The 21948-nt window shown below is 48.5% G+C and overlaps 1 protein-coding gene across 2 annotated transcripts in view; it reads left to right on the forward strand.

Moving 5' to 3' along the window:
- The window catches only part of ARPC3 (actin related protein 2/3 complex subunit 3), a 48159-nt gene that overhangs the window by 11904 nt on the left and 14307 nt on the right, over positions 1–21948 (forward strand). The window lies entirely within an intron of this gene.

Here is a 21948-nt window from a genome sequence, read left to right on the forward strand (position 1 = left end):
GGGCTATATGGATGCATTTAACCCCTGCCAATTTTTCCATTAAAAAGCGGGAGAAAGGCCGCCGATAAGGGGGCGGAGCCTATCTCCTCAGCACACTGGCGCCATTTTTTCCTCACAGCTCCGTTGGAGGAAGGCTCCCTGACTCTCCCCTGCAGTCCTGCACTACAGAAACAGGGTAAAACAAGAGAGGGGGGGCACTAAATTGGCATATTAATATATACAGCAGCTATATTAGGGAAAAACACTTATATAAGGTTATCCCTGTATATATATAGCGCTCTGGTGTGTGCTGGCAAACTCTCCCTCTGTCTCCCCAAAGGGCTAGTGGGGTCCTGTCCTCTATCAGAGCATTCCCTGTGTGTGTGCTGTGTGTCGGTACGCTGTGTCGACATGTATGAGGAGGAAAATGATGTGGAGGCGGAGCAATTGCCTGTGTTAGTGATGTCACCCCCTAGGGAGTCGACACCTGACTGGATGGTCTTATGGAAAGAATTACGTGATAGTGTCGGCACTTTACAAAAGACTGTTGACGACATGAGACAGCCGGCAAATCAGTTAATACCTGTACAGGCGTCTCAAACACCGTCAGGGGCTATAAAACGCCCGTTACCTCCGGTCGATACAGACACTGACACGGACACTGACTCCAGTGTCGACGGTGAGGAAACAAACGTATTTTCCAGTAGGGCCACACGTTACATGATCACGGCAATGAAGGAGGTTTTGAACATTTCTGATACTACAAATACCACAAAAAAGGGTATTATGTGGGGTGTGAAAAAACTACCCGTAGTTTTTCCTGAATCAGATGAATTAAATGAGGTGTGTGATGAAGCGTGGGTTTCCCCCGATAAAAAACTGCTAATTTCTAAAAAATTATTGGCATTATACCCTTTCCCGCCAGAGGTTAGGGCGCGTTGGGAAACACCCCCTAGAGTGGATAAGGCGCTCACACGCTTATCAAAACAAGTGGCGTTACCGTCTCCGGATACGGCCGCCCTCAAGGAACCAGCTGATAGGAAGCTGGAAAATATCCTAAAAAGTATATACACACATACTGGTATTATACTGCGACCAGCAATCGCCTCAGCCTGGATGTGCAGTGCTGGGGTGGCTTGGTCGGATTCCCTGACTGAAAATATTGATACCCTGGACAGGGACAATATATTATTGACTATAGAGCATTTAAAGGATGCATTTCTATATATGCGTGATGCACAGAGGGATATTTGCACTCTGGCATCAAGAGTAAGTGCGATGTCCATTTCTGCCAGAAGAGGGTTATGGACGCGACAGTGGTCAGGTGATGCGGATTCCAAACGGCATATGGAAGTATTGCCGTATAAAGGGGAGGAGTTATTTGGGGTCGGTCTATCGGACCTGGTGGCCACGGCAACGGCTGGGAAATCCACCTTTTTACCCCAAGTCACCTCGCAGCAGAAAAAGATACCGTCTTTTCAGGCTCAGTCCTTTCGTCCCCATAAGGGCAAGCGGGCAAAAGGCCACTCACATCTGCCCCGGGGCAGAGGAAGGGGAAAAAGACTGCAGCAGACAGCCTCTTCCCACGAACAGAAGCCCTCCCCCGCTTCTGCCAAGTCCTCAGCATGACGCTGGGGCCTTACAAGCGGACTCAGGCACGGTGGGGGCCCGTCTCAAGAATTTCAGCGCGCAGTGGGCTCACTCGCAAGTGGACCCCTGGATCCTGCAGGTAGTATCTCAGGGGTACAAATTGGAATTCGAGACGTCTCCCCCTCGCCGGTTCCTGAAGTCTGCTTTACCAACGTCTCTCCCCGACAGGGAGGCGGTATTGGAAGCCATTCACAAGCTGTATTCCCAGCAAGTGATAATCAAGGTACCCCTCCTTCACTAGGGAAAGGGGTATTATTCCGCGCTGTTTGTGGTACCGAAGCCGGACGGCTCGGTGAGACCCATTTTAAATCTGAAATCCTTAAACACTTACATAAAAAGGTTCAAGTTCAAGATGGAGTCACTCAGAGCAGTGATAGCGAACCTGGAAGAAGGGGACTATATGGTGTCTCTGGACATCAAGGATGCTTACCTCCATGTCCCAATTTGCCCTTCTCACCAAGGGTACCTCAGGTTTGTGGTACAGAACTGTCACTATCAGTTTCAGACGCTGCCGTTTGGATTGTCCACGGCACCCCGGGTCTTTACCAAGGTAATGGCCGAAATGATGATTCTTCTTCGAAGAAAAGGCGTCTTAATTATCCCTTACTTGGACGATCTCCTGATAACCAGGAACCTCCTAAGACCAGGCCAAGTGTCAGTACATCAATGCACAAGGGTCCTGGGAAAGATGGTGGCTTCTTACGAAGCGATTCCATTCGGCAGATTCCACGCAAGAACTTTTCAATGGGATCTGCTGGACAAATGGTCCGGATCGCATCTTCAAATGCATCAGCGGATAACCCTGTCTCCAAGGACAAGGGTGTCTCTCCTGTGGTGGTTACAGAGTGCTCATCTCCTAGAGGGCCGCAGATTCGGCATTCAGGATTGGGTCCTGGTGACCACGGATGCCAGCCTGAGAGGCTGGGGAGCAGTCACACAGGGAAAAAATTTCCAGGGCTTGTGGTCAAGCATGGAAACGTCACTTCACATAAATATCCTGGAACTAAGGGCCATTTACAATGCCCTAAGTCAGGCGAGACCTCTGCTTCAGGGTCAGCCGGTGTTGATCCAGTCGGACAACATCACGGCAGTCGCCCACGTAAACAGACAGGGCGGCACAAGAAGCAGGAGGGCAATGACGGAAGTGGCAAGGATTCTTCGCTGGGCGGAAAATCATGTGATAGCACTGTCAGCAGTGTTCATTCCGGGAGTGGACAACTGGGAAGCAGACTTCCTCAGCAGACACGATCTTCACCCGGGGGAGTGGGGACTTCACCCAGAAGTCTTCCACATGATTGTGAACCGTTGGGAAAAACCAAAGGTGGACATGATGGCGTCCCGCCTCAACAAAAAACTGGACAGGTATTGCGCCAGGTCAAGGGACCCTCAGGCAATAGCTGTGGACGCTCTGGTAACACCGTGGGTGTACCAGTCAGTGTATGTGTTCCCTCCTCTTCCTCTCATACCAAAAGTACTGAGAATCATAAGAAGGAGAGGAGTAAAGACTATACTCGTGGCTCCGGATTGGCCAAGAAGGACTTGGTACCCGGAAATTCAAGAGATGCTCACGGAAGACCCGTGGCCTCTACCTCTAAGAAAGGACCTGCTCCAGCAGGGACCATGTCTGTTCCAAGACTTACCGCGGCTGCGTTTGACGGCATGGCGGTTGAACGCCGGATCCTGAAGGAAAAAGGCATTCCGGATGAAGTCATCCCTACCCTGATCAAAGCCAGGAAGGATGTGACCGTACAACATTATCACCGTATTTGGCGTAAATATGTTGCGTGGTGCGAGGCCAGGAAGGCCCCTACAGAGGAATTTCAACTGGGTCGATTCCTGCATTTCCTGCAAACAGGACTGTCTATGGGCCTCAAATTAGGGTCCATTAAGGTTCAAATTTCGGCCCTGTCAATATTCTTCCAAAAAGAACTAGCTTCTGTTCCTGAAGTTCAGACGTTTGTCAAGGGAGTACTGCATATACAGCCTCCTTTTGTGCCTCCAGTGGCACCTTGGGATCTCAATGTAGTTTTGGGATTCCTAAAATCACATTGGTTTGAACCACTCACCACTGTGGACTTAAAATATCTCACATGGAAAGTGGTAATGCTGTTAGCCCTGGCTTCAGCCAGGCGTGTTTCAGAATTGGCGGCTTTATCCTATAAAAGCCCTTACCTAATTTTTCATACGGACAGGGCAGAATTGAGGACTCGTCCTTAATTTCTCCCTAAGGTGGTTTCAGCTTTTCACTTAAACCAGCCTATTGTGGTGCCTGCGGCTACTAGGGACTTGGAGGATTCCAAGTTGCTGGACGTAGTCAGGGCCCTGAAAATATATGTTTCCAGGACGGCTGGAGTCAGAAAATCTGACTCGCTGTTTATCCTGTATGCACCCAACAAGCTGGGTGCTCCTGCTTCTAAGCAGACGATTGCTCGTTGGATTTGTAGTACAATTCAGCTTGCACATTCTGTGGCAGGCCTGCCACAGCCAAAATCTGTAAAAGCCCATTCCACACGGAAAGTGGGCTCATCTTGGGCGGCTGCCCGAGGGGTCTCGGCTTTACAACTTTGCCGAGCAGCTACTTGGTCAGGGGCAAACACGTTTGCTAAATTCTACAAATTTGATACCCTGGCTGAGGAGGACCTGGAGTTCTCTCATTCGGTGCTGCAGAGTCATCCGCACTCTCCCGCCCGTTTGGGAGCTTTGGTATAATCCCCATGGTCCTTTCGGAGTCCCCAGCATCCACTAGGACGTTAGAGAAAATAAGAATTTACTTACCGATAATTCTATTTCTCATAGTCCGTAGTGGATGCTGGGCGCCCATCCCAAGTGCGGATTGTCTGCATTACTTGTACATAGTTATTGTTACAAAAATCGGGTTATTGTTGTTGTGAGCCATCTTTTCAGAGGCTCCTTCTGTTATCATGCTGTTAACTGGGTTCAGATCACAAGTTGTACGGTGTGATTGGTGTGGCTGGTATGAGTCTTACCCGGGATTCAAAATCCTTCCTTATTGTGTACGCTCGTCCGGGCACAGTATCCTAACTGAGGCTTGGAGGAGGGTCATAGGGGGAGGAGCCAGTGCACACCAGGTAGTCCTAAAGCTTTTTACTTTTGTGCCCAGTCTCCTGCGGAGCCGCTATTCCCCATGGTCCTTTCGGAGTCCCCAGCATCCACTACGGACTATGAGAAATAGAATTATCGGTAAGTAAATTCTTATTTTTACTCAGACCAGCCGCCGCAGCTCCGTCGGTGAGTCCAGAATATCTCCACCGGAAGACAGAGATCTTGGCATTGGCACTCCCACAAAATGGAGGGGACATGCCTCTATATTGTGAAACTGAGATCTTCGCTGCCCACAAATGACTGTAGACTGTTAATCATCTGGTGAATTATGGGTATTGCATTGTGAGCAACAATGCAATACCCATAATGCACATGCGCAGTACATTTTCTGTGAGTGCTCAATTTACTGAACATCTGTACATTGCGGCTTTGCTAGATGAGTGACCAGACCTGAATCAGGCCTTTTTTTGCGTTGTGGTAGGACACCAGAAGTTTACTTCAAGTAGTCTATAGGCACTCTAGAGAAGGGGACTCTCTGCTGTCCACAAAAGTATTATCTGGCCCCTCGCCTATCCAAGGCAGTCCTCATAGAATACCAACCGTGGCATCCCGATGGTCAGAATCCTGTAAAACACTTTGTTTTTCATTTGTTTAATATTCTGTCTCCTTGTGTACCTTGCAATCAGGATGACTGCTGGATTCGGTATGACATAATGATGGATGGGATGCCAGCGGTCAGAATACCGACAGTGCCCCAGAAAGTAACCTAACGCTCCCCTGTCCTCTACCCCAACCGTAACCCTCCCTTGTGGGTGCCTAACCCTAACCCTCCCACGTGTTGCCTCACCCTCCCTTCCCCACTGCCTAAACCTAACCTCCCCTTGTAAGTGTCTAACCCTACCCCCCTCTCCGGTACCCAACCATCCCCTTCCCATCCCTGCACCCTAACGCCTGTTCTAATTCCTAAACCTAACCCCCCCCCCCCCCCCCCGCCGCAGCAGGATGTGGGGTGTCCGTATTTTGACGACGGCATATCAAGCTCCGTTGGAATTTTGAAGCCGGCCTTATGCCGTTGTTCGGGATTCTGGAGTCAGTATTTTGATCCCGGCTGAACTTTAACTACATCCCTGACTGTTTATCGTGTGCTTTCGTTCTCTAACACTATACTCCTTACAATGGCTCTTAGGCCTCTGTTTCAGCCACCTTCATTCTTATTTCTGTGTCATGTCCATTGATGTGTAGATGTTGAAATACCTTGTACTTGTCTTAATTTAACCCCCTTCCAGCACTTATGTTATCCCTCCTCCCCACTAGTGATTAATATCATTTCTCTAACGTCCTAGTGGATGCTGGGGACTCCGTAAGGACCATGGGGAATAGACGGGCTCCGCAGAAGACAGGGCACTTTAAGAAAGAATTAGGAATACTGGTGTGCACTGGCTCCTCCCTCTATGTCCCTCCTCCAGACCTCAGTTAGAATCTGTGCCCGGACGAGCTGGGTGCACTTTAGTGAGCTCTCCTGAGCTTGCTGATAAGAAAGTATTTTGTTAGGATTTTTTATTTTCCGAGAGATCTGCTGGCAACAGACTCTCTGCTACGTGGGACTGAGGGGAGAGAAGCAGCCCTACTAACTGCGGATAGGTCAGGCTTCTTAGGCTACTGGACACCATTAGCTCCAGAGGGATCGAACACAGGAACCTAACCTTGGTCGTCCGTTCCCGGAGCCGCGCCGCCGTATCCCTCGCAGAGCCAGAAGACAGAAGCCGGCGTGAGAAGCAAGAAGACTTCGAAAGCGGCGGCAGAAGACTCCAGTCTTCATATGAGGTAGCGCACAGCACTGCAGCTGTGCGCCATTGCTCCCACATTAAACCCGCACACTCCGGTCACTGTAGGGCGCAGGGGGGGGCGCCCTGGGCAACAATTAAGTACCTCTTGGCATAAAAGAGCATATATACAGTTGGGCACTGTATATACGCATGAGCCCCCGCCATTATTATACACAAAATCGCGGGACAGAAGCCCGCCGTTGAGGGGGCGGGGCTTCTTCCTCAGCACTTACCAGCGCCATTTTCTCTCCACAGCTCCGCTGAGAGGAAGCTCCCCAGGCTCTCCCCTGCAGAAGCACGATAGAGAGGGGGGGGGGGCACATAAATTTGGCGTAAAAACAATGTATACAGCAGCTACTGGGTTAACACTACGTTACTGTGTGATTCCTGGGTCATATAGCGCTGCGGTGTGTGCTGGCATACTCTCTCTCTGTCTCTCCAAAGGGCCTTGTGGGGGAACTGTCTTCAAATAGAGCATCCCCTGTGTGTGTGGTGTGTCAGTACGTGTGTGTCGACATGTCTGAGGTAAAAGGCTCCCCTAAGGAGGAGATGGAGCAAATATGTGTGTGAGAGGGTGTCTCCGTCGACAACGCCGACACCTGTTTGGATATGTGTAAGTGCTAAGGTGAATTTATTGCACAAAAGATTAGAAAACAGACAGGAAATCTACCCATGTCTGTCCCTATGGCGCAGAGACCTTCAGAGTCTCACAATGCTCACTATCCAAAATAATAGACACTGATATCGACACGGAGTTTGACTCCAGTGTCGACTACGATAATGCAAAGTTACAGCCAAAATGGCAGAAAAGTATTCAATATATGATTATTGTAATAAAGATGATTTGCATATCACTGATGACTCATCTGTCCCTGACACATTTTAAGGGGAAGAAAGCTGAGGTAAATTTCCCTCCTCTCCTGAGGAAAAAGAGCGGGAATCTCCAGACAAGAGACTGCAGCCTCCCACAAAGAATTCTCAGGCAGTATCCTTTCCCCACTAGGGCCAGGATGTGATGGGAATCTTCCCCTAGGGTGTCACGTTTGCCCAAAAGGTAGCCCTAGCTATTCTCAGGGATCCTGCAGATAGCGTGCACATTTTGGTACACTACTCAGACCGGCGATTGTGTCGGCATGGGTTTATAGCGCTGTGGCGGCTTGGACAGGTACCTTATCAGCAGAAATTGAGACCCTAGGATGGATGTGTGTGTGTGTGTGTGTGTGTGTGTGTGTGTGTATATATATATATATATATATATATATATATATATATATATATATATATATATGTGTGTATGTGTGTGTGTGTGTGTGTGTATATATATATATATATATATATATATATATATATATATATATAATATGCTGTCTTAAGAGATATATATCATAAAACATGCCCAATGAGACATGAGTATACTGGGTCCTAGAGGCAAAGCTATGTCGATTTCTGCTTGACGTATCCTGTAGAATATGCAATGGACAGATGATGCCAACTTAAGTGGCATATGGAAGGCTGAGGATTGGGTGGAGAAGGGTTCTCGGACCTAGTCTCCACAGCTATAGCTGGTAATTCTGATATTTTGCCGTATATTCCTGCACAGCCTAGGAAAGCACGTCATTATCAAATGCAGCCTTTCGAACAAAGAAACAAAGTCCGAGGTGCGTCCTTTCTTGCCAGAGGCGGGGGCAGAGGAAACCAGCTGCACAACACAGCTAGTTCCCAGGAACAGAGGTCCTCCCCGGCCTCTACGAAAATCCACCGCATGTCGCTGGGGCTCCACAGGCGGAGCTAGGCCCGGTGGGGGCACGCTTTCGTAAGTTCAGCCACAAGTGGGTTCACTCCCTGTTAGATCCCTGGGCAATAGATATTGTGTCGCAGGACTTTGAGAAGATGCCTCCTCACTGACGGCCCTGCCGGATTCCCGCCCCCCCCCCCCCCCCCCCCCCCCCTCCCCGAGAGGGAAACAGGGTTAACTGCAATTCACAAATTGTATCTTCAACAGGTGGTGGTCAAGGTTCCCCTCCTTCAACAAGGAACAAGGAGGGGGTTATTATTCGACCATGTTGTAGTCCCGAAACCAGATGGTTCGGTCAGACCCATATTGAATTTAAAATCCCTGAACATATACTTGAAAAGTTCAAGTTCAAGATGGAATCGCTCAGAGCGGTCATCGCAAGGGAGGGGGACATTATGGTGTCTCTGGACATAAAGGATGCTTACCTTCGTGTCCCCGTTTATCCACCTCATCAGGAGTACCTCATATTTGTGGTACCGGATTGTCATTACCAATTCCAGACGTTGCCGTTTGGTCTGTCCACGGCACCGAGAATATTTACCAAGGTAATGGCAGTAATGATGGTGCTCCTGCGAAAGCAAGGAGTCACAATTTTCCCATACTTGGACGATCTCCTCATGAAGGCGAGGTCCAGAGAGCAGTTGCTGATTAGTGTAGCACGCTCTCGGGAAGTGTTACAACAGCACGGCTGGATTCTGAGTATTCCAAGGTCGCAGCTGATTCCTACGACGCGTCTGCCCTTCCTAGGCATGATTCTGGACACAGACCAGAAGAAGGTTTTTCTCCCGACGGAGAAGGCTCGGGAACTCATGACACTGGTCAGAGACTTCTTAAAACCAAAACAGGTGTCGGTGCATCACTGCACGAGAGTCCTGGGAAAGATGGTGGCGTCATACGAGGCCATTCCCTTCGGCAGGTTCCATGCGAGGACCTTTTCAATGGGATCTGTTGGACAAGTGGTCCGGATCGCATCTACAGATGCATCGGCTGATCACCCTATCCCTAGGGCCAGGTTGTCTCTTCTGTGGTGGCTGCAGAGTGCTCACATTCTCGAGGGTCGCAGGTTCGGCATTCAGGACTGGGTCCTGGTGACCACGGATGCAAGCCTCCGAGGGTGGGGGGCAGTCACTCAGGGAAGAAATTTCCAGGGGCTGTGGTCAAGTCAGGAGACTTGTCTGCACATCAATATCCTGGAACTAAGGGCCGTTTACAACGCCCTGAGTCAAGCGGAGCCTCTGCTTCGCGACCAACCGGTGCTGATTCAGTCAGACAACATCACCGCAGTGGCTCATGTGAACCGCCAGGGCGGCACAAGAAGCAGGGTGGCGATGGCAGAAGCCACCAGATTTCTTCGCTGGGCGGAGAAACACGTGCAAGCACTGTCAGCAGTGTTCATTCCGGGAGTGGACAACTGGGAAGCAGACTTCCTCAGCAGGCACGACCTCCACCCGGGAGAGTGGGGACTTCATCAAGAAGTCTTCACACAGATTACAAATCGATGGGAACTGCCACAGGTGGACAGGATGGCATCCCGCCTCAACAAAAAGCTACGAAGGTATTGCGCCAGGTCAAGAGACCCTCAGGCGATAGCTGTGGACGCACTAGTGACACCGTGGGTGTTCCAGTCGGTTTATGTGTTTCCTCCTCTTCCTCTCATTCCCAAGGTGCTGAGAATCGTAAGAAAAGAGGAGTGAGAACAATACTCATTGTTCCGGATTGGCCAAGAAGGACTTGGTATCCGGAACTGCAAGGAATGCTCACAGAGGACCCATGGCCTCTGCCTCTCAGACAGGATCTGTTGCAACAGGGGCCCTGTCGGTTCCAAGACTTACCGCGGCTGCGTTTGAACGCCGGATCCTAGCGGAGAAAGGCATTCCGGATGAGGTTATTCCTACGCTGATAAAGGCTAGGAAGGACGTGACAGCAAAACATTATCACCGTATATGGCGAAAATATGTTGCTTGGTGTGAGGCCAGGAAGGCCCCTACAGAGGAATTCCAGCTGGGCCGTTTCCTTCACTTCCTACAGTCGGGAGTGACTATGGGCTTAAAATTAGGGTCCATTAAGGTCCAGATTTCGGCCCTATCCATTTTCTTTCAAAGGGAACTGGCTTCTCTTCCTGAAGTTCAGACGTTTGTAAAGGGAGTGCTGCATATTCAGCCCCCTTTTGTGCCACCAGTGGCACCTTGGGATCTTAACGTGGTGTTGGGTTTCCTGAAATCTCACTGGTTTAAGCCACTTAAGACCGTGGAGTTAAAATATCTCACGTGGAAGGTGGTCATGCTATTGGCCTTAGCTTCGGCTAGGCGGGTGTCAGAATTGGCGGCTTTGTCATGTAAAAGCCCCTATCTGGTTTTCCATGTGGACAGGGCAGAATTACGGACTCGTCCGCAATTTCTGCCGAAGTTGGTGTCATCTTTTCATTTGAACCAACCTATTGTGGTGCCTGCGGCTACTCGTGACTTGGAGGATTCCAAGTTACTAGATGTAGTCAGGGCTTTGAAGATTTATGTAGCCAGAACGGCTGGAGTCAGGAAAACTGACTCTCTGTTTATCCTGTATGCATCCAATAAGCTGGGTGCTCCTGCTTCAAAGCAGACTATTGCTCGCTGGATCTGTAACACGATTCAGCAGGCTCATTCTGCGGCTGGATTGCCGCCTCCAAAATCAGTAAAAGCCCATTCCACAAGGAAGGTGGGCTCTTCTTGGGCAGCTGGCCGAGGGGTCTCGGCATTACAGCTTTGCCGAGCAGCTACTTGGTCGGGTTCAAACACTTTTGCAAAATTCTACAAGTTTGATACCCTGGCTGAGGAGGACCTTGTATTTGCTCATTCGGTGCTGCAGAGTCATCCGCACTCTCCCGCCCGTTTGGGAGCTTTGGTATAATCCCCATGGTCCTTACGGAGTCCCCAGCATCCACTAGGACGTTAGAGAAAATAAGATTTTACTTACCGGTAAATCTATTTCTCGTAGTCCGTAGTGGATGCTGGGCGTCCGTCCCAAGTGCGGACTTCTTCTGCAATACTTGTATATAGTTATTGCTTACATAAGGGTTATGTTATGGTTGCATCAGGTTGGTCTGATGCTCTGTTGTTGTTCATACTGTTAACTGGGTAAGTTTATCACGAGTTATACGGTGTGGCTGGTATGAGTCTTACCCTGGATTCCAAAATCCTTTCCTTGTACTGTCAGCTCTTCCGGGCACAGTTTCCTTAACTGAGGTCTGGAGGAGGGACATAGAGAGAGGAGCCAGTGCACACCAGTATTCCTAATTCTTTCTTAAAGTGCCCTGTCTCCTGCGGAGCCCGTCTATTCCCCATGGTCCTTACGGAGTCCCCAGCATCCACTACGGACTACGAGAAAATAGTGTATTTATTCAAAATGTTTAATGCCAGTGGCATGCCCACTGGTAATGCTTAACTTTTATGTGTGTGTGTTTCTCTCTGAAAAGTGCTTTTGCATTTTCCATTTTGTATTACTATTCAGATTTATTTAATAAGTAGAACTAATGCTTTACATTAACTCGTTGTTATTATTTTCAATTTAATCTACCTCTGAGTGTACGTTCTATGTATTATTAACCTTTACTTATATGGCATCACAAAGGTTTCGTAGCACCTAACAACAAAATACATAAACAAATTAACAAAGCAAGAACAGTGACTTACGGTACAAGACAATATAGGACAAGTACAAGGAATATAAACATTTCTGCATCAATGGACATGACACTGAAGTTACAATATTTCTATTACAACTGTAATGCATAAACTGATATTGAAGACCATACACTGCATTGTTAGCGTCATCTTTACATCAATGCTTGTCGCCATGTTTCCATCCTTTGTAGCTTGCAGTACAGAGATACACACAACCATGGGACTCCCACTATTCACTCAAATCTTAAATCCTAGAGGCCTTAATCACTTGCCTGGCATTGGCGAATATGATGCGACTGGAGCACGGTGTACGTTACCTGGCTAGGTCGCACCATATGCACCAACATCACTACCGGAATTACGCCCCAAAATGCCTTGTGGCCACGCTCTGCATGGGGAGGGGGTGAGGGTTTGGGGGAAAATAAGATTTTACTTACCGGTAAATCTATTTCTCGTAGTCCGTAGTGGATGCTGGGGACTCCGTAAGGACCATGGGGAATAGACGGGCTCCGCAGGAGACAGGGCACTTTAAGAAAGAATTAGGAATACTGATGTGCACTGGCTCCTCCCTCTATGTCCCTCCTCCAGACCTCAGTTAAGGAAACTGTGCCCGGAAGAGCTGAACGTACACTCAGAGGTAGATGAAATTGAAAATAAGAACAACGAGTTAATGTTAAGCATTAGTTCTACTTATTAAATAAATCTGAATAGTAATACAAAATGGAAAATGCAAAAGCACTTTTCAGAGAGAAACACACACACAAAGTTAAGCATTACCAGTGGGCATGCCACTGGCATTAAACATTTTGAATAAATACACTATTTTCTCTTACGTCCTAGGGGATACTGGGAATCCATTTAGTACCATGGCGTACAGACTGAGTCCACATGGAGCCATGGGCACTATAGACGTTTGATAACGAGTGCTGGCTCCTCCCTCTATGCCCCTCCTACCAGACTCAGTTTAGAAAATGTGCCCGAAGGAGCCGGTCACATCTCTGGAAGCTCCTGAAGAGTTTTCTGCATTTATCTTAAAAGTTTGTTATTTTCAGGCAGGACTGGATGGCACCAGCCTTCCTGCTTCGTGTCCTTAGGGGGGGAAACGGCCCAACCCCACTAAGGGTTAATGGCCCCGTTGCCCGCTGACAAGACGCTAGCTCCTGAGGGAACTATTCGCAAGCCCCACCACGGCGAGTGTACATTCCCGCAGCATGCCACCACCCCTAACAGAGCCAGAAGAAAGAGTGGTGAGTACTAAGCCGGTGTTCGGTTAGCGGGTCGCCGGCCATTATGGCGGCATAAGGGTACGGAGACGTACGGCTTCCACACGAGGCGGACTGAGTCTCCAGACTTAGTACAATGTAGTGTACACAGTACCCAGACTGGCAATACAACTTAAAAGGTGGTTTACTCCATTTTATGCACTCGGGCACTTAAAGCCAGTATAAAGAAGAGCAGGAAGACCGCACGCCATTGAAGGGGTGGGACTTCACTATGAGCGGATCCAGCAGCTCACAGGCGCCATTTTACCCTACTGCAGCTGACACTGACTGACTGGGACACGCAGCTCCTCCGGAGAGCCTCCAGATTACCTTAGTGGTACCAGGGGGACATAGCAGGGGGGGAGCTATATACTAGTGTACAGAGGGGAACATTTACTAAGCAGTGATAAAAGCGGAGAAGTGAGCCAGTGGAGAAATTTCCCCATCAACCAATAAGCAGCTCTGTATCATTTTATAGTAAGCAAATTCTAGATGTTACTTCAGTGCTGATTGGTTGCCATGGGAAACTTCTCCACTGGCTCACTTCTCTGCTCTTTTCACTGCTTAGTAAATGTACCCCATAGTCCCTAATCTAGGTACTTAGTCTGCGACCCGGCTAAGCTTGGCTTTAGCATTAAGGGCGCCGTGTGCTGGTTCTATCCTCTCTCTGTCTCTCGGGAAGGGCTCTTTGTGGGTTAATTGTGCATTTAACCTTTTCCTGTGTGTGTGTGGTCACTGCTGCAGTATGTCAGGCAAAGAGTGTATTTCATGTAAGGCACAGTGTTCCTCTTCTCCAGGGGGTTCACTAGTGTGTGTACTCAGTGTAGTATCCCTTCTCAGGCTAGTGGGGCGGAGCATGGCTGGACTCCATTAGGGGGATGATTTCCACCATCTCTACTAAACTATCTCGTAAAGAGAAAGAGATGCAATACTTAAGACAGTCTATGGCTGAGGTTATGCAAAAGGACTCCGTACTCAAACCAGCGTCTCTGTCCTCTACCATTTGTCCGCAAAAACTTACTTTGGCCTATATCCTGCATTCTGACTCTGATAATGAAGGGGTCAGAAATGGAGGTAGGGGAGACTACTCTGTCGCAAGGTGTTGAGGCTCTCATAGCTTCTATCAGAGAAGTCCTAAATATTCCTGATAAGGTGACAGAGGCGTGTGAAGGAATCTTACTTTATTATAAAGAAAAAATCCTCAGCCACTTTTCCAGTGTCAAAGGAACTAAATACCCTGTTTGAAGAACCGTGGGTTACTCTAGATAAGAAATTTGAAATTCCTAGGCAGTTATTATCATCTTTTCCTCCTGAGGATAGGAAAAAATGGGAAAATCCACCGATAGTGGATATATCAGTCTCCAGGCTCTCACATAAAATAGTATTACCTGTTCCTGGTGCAGCCTTCCTAAAGGATACAGCTGATCATAAGATTGAGACTACACTCAAATCTTTTTATACAGCTGCAGGGGTGGCCCAGAGACCCACTATGGCATGTGGGTGGATTAGTCGAGCCATTGCTAAATGGTCTGGTTAATTTAATTGAGGGGTTAGACACCTTACCTCAAGAGGAAATTGTTTCACTCTTGCAACACATACAAGACTCTGCAAACTTTATGGCGGAAGCCATTAAGGAAATAGGTTTGCTTAATGCACGCACTACAGCTATGGCAGTGTCGGCACGCAGGGGATTGTGGCTACATCAGTGGACTGCTGACGCTGACTCCCAAGAAAGGTGTGGAAGGCCTGCCTTTCACAGGTGAGGTCTTATTTGGCAACGAACTCGACAAGTGGATCTCACGAGCTTCTGCTGGTAAGTCCACTTACATACCTTCTGCAGCTTTGCCAGCTAGAAAGGCCTACTCAGGACCCAATTTACAGTCCTTTCAGACTGCCAAGTTTAGGGGCAAGGCCAGAGGTTCTTCTACCGCCACCAGAGGTGCTAGAGGTAAACCACGCAAACCAGCGACTGCTGTTTCACAGGATTAGAACTCAGGCTCTGCCTCCTCAAAGCCTTCCGCAAGACGTTGGACTGCGATGCCTGGGAGACAGGCAGGTGGGAGCCCGGCTAAATTTCTTCAGTCACAAGGATCCCTGGGTCATAGATCTTATATCCCAGGGCTACAGACTGGAGTTCCGGGATCTCCTACCTCACAGATTCTTCAAATCAGGCTTACCAGTTTAACAAGAGGCAAGCAAAACCTTACAGGACGCCATTCAGAAACTGTTACAGACCCAGGTCATTGTTCCAGTTCCACCTCATCTATAAAACAAGGGTTACTGTTTCAGCTTGTTTGTTGTACCGAAACCGGACGGTTCGGTAAGACCGATTCTGAACCTCAAGCCATTGAACCCGTACTTACGAGTGTTCAAATTCAAGATGGAGTCTCTGAGAGCGGTGATCTCAGGTCATTAAGAGGGGGGAATTCCTTGTGTCTCTGGATATCAAGGATGCGTACCTTCACATTCCGATCTGGCCGCCTCATCAGGCTTATCTACGGTTTGCACTGCAGGACTGTCACTACCAGTTCCAAGCCCTACGGACTACAAGAAAAGGATTTACCGGTAGGTAATTAAAATCCCATTTTCTCTATCGTCCTAAGTGGATGCTGGGGTTCCTGAAAGGACCATGGGGAATAGCGGCTCCGCAGGAGACAGGGCACAAAAAAGTAAAGCTTTACTAGGTCAGGTGGTGTGCACTGGCTCCTCCCCCTATGACCCTCCTCCAGACTCCAGTTAGATTTTGTGCCCGAACGAGAAGGGTGCAATCTAGGTGGCTCTCCTAAAGAGCTGCTTAGAGAAAGTTTAGTTTAGGTTTTTTTCTTTACAGTGAGTCCTGCTGGCAACAGGATCACTGCAACGTGGGACTTAGGGGGAAAGTAGTAAACTCACCTGCATGCAGAGTGGATTTGCTGCTTGGCTACTGGACACCATTAGCTCCAGAGGGATCGAACACAGGCCCAGCCGTGGAGTCCGGTCCCGGAGCCGCGCCGCCGACCCCCTTGCAGATGCTGAAGCGTGAAGAGGTCCGGAAACCGGCGGCTGAAGACTCCTCAGTCTTCATAAGGTAGCGCACAGCACTGCAGCTGTGCGCCATTTTCCTCTCAGCACACTTCACTGGGCAGTCACTGAGGGTGCAGAGCGCTGGGGGGGGGCGCTCTGAGAGGCAAATATAAACCTTATACAAGGCTAAAAATACCTCACATATAGCCCATAGGGGCTATATGGAGATATTTAACCCCTGCCTGACTGGAAAAATAGCGGGAGAAGAACCCGCCGAAAAAGGGGCGGGGCCTATCTCCTCAGCACACGGCGCCATTTTCTGTCACAGCTCCGCTGGTCAGAACGGCTCCCAGGTCTCTCCCCTGCACTGCACTACAGAAACAGGGTAAAACAGAGAGGGGGGGCACATTAATGGCTATATATATATATATTAAAGCAGCTATAAGGGAGCACTTAATATAAGGATATCCCTTGTATATATAGCGCTTTGTGGTGTGTGCTGGCAGACTCTCCCTCTGTCTCCCCAAAAGGGCTAGTGGGTCCTGTCTTCATTAGAGCATTCCCTGTGAGTTTGCGGTGTGTGTCGGTACGTGGTGTCGACATGTATGAGGACGATATTGGTGTGGAGGCGGAGCAATTGCCAAATATGCAGATGTCACCCCCCAGGGGGTCGACACCAGAATGGATGCCTTTATTTGTGGAATTACGTGATGGTTTATCTTCCCTTAAACAGTCAGTTGAGGACATGAGGCGGCGGGACAATCAATTAATGCCTGTCCAGGCGCCTCAAACACCGTCAGGGGCTGTAAAACGCCCTTTGCCTCAGTCGGTCGACACAGACCCAGACACGGGCACTGATTCCAGTGACGACGGTAGAAATTCAAACGTATTTTCCAGTAGGGCCACACGTTATATGATTTTGGCAATGAAGGAGACGTTACATTTAGCTGATACTACAGATACCGTAAAACAGGGTATTATGTATGGTGTGAAAAAACTACAAACAGTTTTTCCTGAATCAGAAGAATTAAATGACGTGTGTGATGAAGCGTGGGTTGCTCCTGATAAAAAGTTGATAATTTCAAAAAAGTTATTGGCATTATACCCTTTCCCGCCAGAGGTTAGGGCGCGCTGGGAAACACCCCCTAAGGTGGACAAGGCGCTCACACGCTTATCCAAACAAGTGGCGTTACCCTCTCCTGAGACGGCCGCACTTAAGGATCCATCAGATAGAAAGATGGAAGTTATTCAAAAGAATATATACACACATGCAGGTGTTATACTACGACCAGCTATAGCAACTGCCTGGATGTGCAGTGCTGGAGTAGTTTGGTCAGAATCCCTGATTGAAAATATTGATACCCTAGATAGGGACAATGTTTTACTGTCGTTAGAACAAATAAAGGATGCATTTATCTATATGCGTGATGCACAGAGGGATATTTGCACACTGGCATCTCGGGTGAGTGCTATGTCCATTTCAGCCAGAAGAGCCTTATGGACACGACAGTGGACAGGCGATGCGGATTCAAAACGTCACATGGAGGTTTTGCCGTATAAAGGGGAGGAGTTATTTGGAGTTGGTCTATCAGACTTGGTGGCCACGGCTACTGCCGGGAAATCCACTTTTTTACCTCAAGTCACTCCCCAACAGAGAAAGGCACCGACCTTTCAACCGCAGCCTTTTCGCTCCTACAAAAATAAGAGAGCAAAGGGCTTGTCGTACCTGCCACGAGGCAGAGGAAGAGGGAAGAGACACCAACAGGCAGCTCCTTCCCAGGAACAGAAGCCCTCCCCGGCTCCTGCAAAAACCTCAGCATGACGCTGGGGCCTCTCAAGCGGACTCGGGGACAGTGGGGGGCCGTCTCAAAAATTACAGCGCGCAGTGGGCTCACTCGCAGGTAGACCCCTGGATCCTGCAGATAATATCTCAGGGGTACAGGTTGGAATTAGAGACGGATCCTCCTCATCGTTTCCTGAAGTCTGCCTTACCAACCGTCTCTTCCGAAAGGGAGAGGGTGTTGGAAGCCATTCACAAGCTGTACGCTCAGCAGGTGATAGTCAAAGTACCCCTATTACAACAAGGAAAGGGGTATTATTCCACTCTATTTGTGGTACCGAAGCCGGATGGCTCGGTAAGGCCTATTCTAAATCTGAAGTCCTTGAACCTCTACATAAAAAAGTTCAAGTTCAAGATGGAGTCACTCAGAGCAGTGATAGCGAACCTGGAAGAAGGGGACTTTATGGTATCCTTGGACATCAAGGATGCGTATCTACACGTTCCGATTTACCCCGCACACCAGGGGTACCTCAGGTTCATTGTTCAAAACTGTCACTATCAGTTTCAGACGCTGCCGTTCGGATTGTCCACGGCGCCTCGGGTCTTTACCAAGGTAATGGCCGAGATGATGATTCTTCTTCGAAGAAAAGGCGTATTAGTTATCCCATACTTGGACGATCTCCTAATAAGGGCAAGGTCCAGAGAACAGCTGGAGACAGCTTTAGCACTATCTCAAGAGGTGCTAAGACAACACGGGTGGATTCTGAATATTCCAAAATCCCATTTAATCCCGACAACTCGTCTGCTGTTCCTAGGAATGATTCTGGACACGGTTCAGAAAAAGGTTTTCCTTCCAGAGGAAAAAGCCAAGGAGTTATCCGATCTGGTCAGGAACCTCCTAAAACCAGGAAAAGTGTCAGTACATCAATGCACAAGAGTCCTGGGAAAAATGGTGGCTTCTTACGAAGCAATTCCATTCGGCAGATTCCATGCAAGAATATTCCAAAGGGATCTGTTGGACAAATGGTCAGGGTCGCATCTGCAGATGCACCTGCGAATAACCCTGTCACCAAAGACAAGGGTGTCACTTCTGTGGTGGTTGCAGAAGGCTCACCTATTAGAAGGCCGCAGATTCGGCATTCAGGATTGGATCCTGGTGACCACGGACGCCAGCCTGAGAGGCTGGGGAGCAGTCACACAAGGAAGAAACTTCCAGGGAGTATGGACGAGTCTGGAAAAGTCTCTTCACATAAACATTCTGGAACTAAGAGCAATCTACAATGCTCTAAGCCAGGCGGAACTTCTCCTGCAAGGAAAGCCGGTGTTGATTCAGTCGGACAACATCACGGCGGTCGCCCATGTAAACAGGCAGGGCGGCACAAGAAGCAGGAGTGCAATGGCAGAAGCTGCCAAGATTCTTCGCTGGGCGGAGAATCACGTGATAGCACTGTCAGCAGTGTTCATCCCGGGCGTGGACAACTGGGAAGCAGACTTCCTCAGCAGACACGATCTTCATCCGGGAGAGTGGGGTCTACATCCAGAAGTCTTCAACATGTTAATAGACCGTTGGGAAAGACCAATTGTAGACATGATGGCGTCTCGCCTCAACAAGAAACTGGACAAATATTGCGCCAGGTCAAGAGATCCACAGGCAATAGCTGTGGACGCACTGGTAACTCCTTGGGTGTACCAGTCAGTGTATGTGTTTCCTCCTCTGCCGCTCATACCAAAGGTATTGAAGATCATACGGCAAAGAAGAGTAAGAACAATACTAGTGGTTCCGGATTGGCCGAGAAGGACTTGGTATCCGGAACTTCAAGAGATGCTCACGGACGAACCGTGGCCTCTACCTCTGAGAAGGGACCTGCTACAGCAGGGTCCCTGTCTTTTTCAAGACTTACCGCGGCTGCGTTTGACGGCATGGCGGTTGAACGCCAGATCCTAAAAGGGAAAGGCATTCCAGAAGAAGTCATTCCTACCTTGATTAAGGCACGGAAGGAAGTCACCGTGAAACATTATCACCGCATTTGGCGAAAATATGTAGCGTGGTGCGAGGATCGGAGGGTTCCGACGGAGGAATTCCAACTGGGTCGTTTCCTACATTTCCTGCAATCAGGATTATCTATGGGTCTCAAATTGGGATCCATTAAGGTTCAAATTTCGGCCCTGTCAATATTCTTCCAAAAAGAATTGGCCTCTGTCCCTGAGGTCCAGACTTTTGTCAAGGGAGTACTGCATATACAGCCTCCTGTGGTGCCTCCGGTGGCACCGTGGGATCTAAATGTAGTTTTAGATTTCCTCAAATCCCATTGGTTTGAACCATTGAAAAAGGTGGATTTGAAATATCTCACATTGAAAGTGACTATGTTACTAGCCCTGGCCTCTGCCAGGAGAGTATCTGAATTGGCGGCTTTATCTTATAAAAGTCCTTATCTAATCTTCCATTCGGATAGGGCAGAACTGCGGACTCGTCCGCATTTTCTCCCTAAAGTGGTATCAGCATTTCATCTGAACCAACCTATTGTGGTGCCTGCGGCCACTAGCGACTTGGAGGACTCCAAGTTGTTGGACGTTGTCAGAGCCTTAAAAATATACATTGCAAGGACGGCTGGAGTCAGAAAATCTGACTCGCTGTTTATATTGTATGCACCCAACAAGTTGGGCGCACCTGCTTCTAAGCAGTCGATTGCTCGTTGGATTTGTAACACAATTCAACTTGCACATTCTGTGGCAGGCCTGCCACAGCCTAAAACTGTAAAAGCCCACTCCACAAGGAAGGTGGGCTCATCTTGGGCGGCTGCCCGAGGGGTCTCGGCATTACAACTCTGCCGAGCAGCTACGTGGTCGGGGGAGAACACGTTTGTAAAATTTTACAAATTTGATACCCTGGCAAAGGAGGACCTGGAGTTCTCTCATTCGGTGCTGCAGAGTCATCCGCACTCTCCCGCCCGTTTGGGAGCTTTGGTATAATCCCCATGGTCCTTTCAGGAACCCCAGCATCCACTTAGGACGATAGAGAAAATAAGAATTTACTTACCGATAATTCTATTTCTCGGAGTCCGTAGTGGATGCTGGGCGCCCATCCCAAGTGCGGATTATCTGCAATACTTGTACATAGTTATTGTTAACTAATTCGGGTTATTGTTAAGGAGCCATCTTTAAGAGGCCCTTTCTGTTGTCATACTGTTAACTGGGTTTAGATCACAAGTTGTACGGTGTGATTGGTGTGGCTGGTATGAGTCTTACCCGGGATTCAAAATGCCTCCCTTATTGTGTATGCTCGTCCGGGCACAGTACCTAACTGGAGTCTGGAGGAGGGTCATAGGGGGAGGAGCCAGTGCACACCACCTGACCTAGTAAAGCTTTACTTTTTTGTGCCCTGTCTCCTGCGGAGCCGCTATTCCCCATGGTCCTTTCAGGAACCCCAGCATCCACTACGGACTCCGAGAAATAGAATTATCGGTAAGTAAATTCTTATTTTTTTTTATTTTTTTTATTTCTTTTTAAACTATATAGGCTTAAAGAAAAAAAAAGTCACTGTGCCGTACCAGTAGTCCCACATTATAGTAAAAAACAAACAAAGTGTTTTTAAGCAACAACAAAAAAATTGGTTTAAACCCAGACAACCCTAAACCTTCACAAGCCTAAGTTTGCAGAACTGTGTGAGCAAGGGCACTCTTGTACATATTTGGTGGAGCTGTCCTAAGATCGATTGCGAGTTTTTGGTGAGCATTGTGGAACTTCATCAGTATAATAAAGTACAGCTTATGCTGAATCTCTACAATTATTTTCTTCTGCGACCAGCCCCAGATGTCTCAAAACATACAATTTTTGAGTATAAAGCAGTTATGGATATGACCCTTTGTTCCTCCCGTTTTTTATTTTTTTATTCAGTCGGGGAGGCAGTCAATTGGCTGTCTGTCGGGATCCC

The sequence above is a fragment of the Pseudophryne corroboree genome, chromosome 1 (genome assembly GCF_028390025.1).
Source record: "Pseudophryne corroboree isolate aPseCor3 chromosome 1, aPseCor3.hap2, whole genome shotgun sequence".
In the NCBI taxonomy this organism is placed as follows: Eukaryota; Metazoa; Chordata; class Amphibia; order Anura; family Myobatrachidae; genus Pseudophryne; species Pseudophryne corroboree.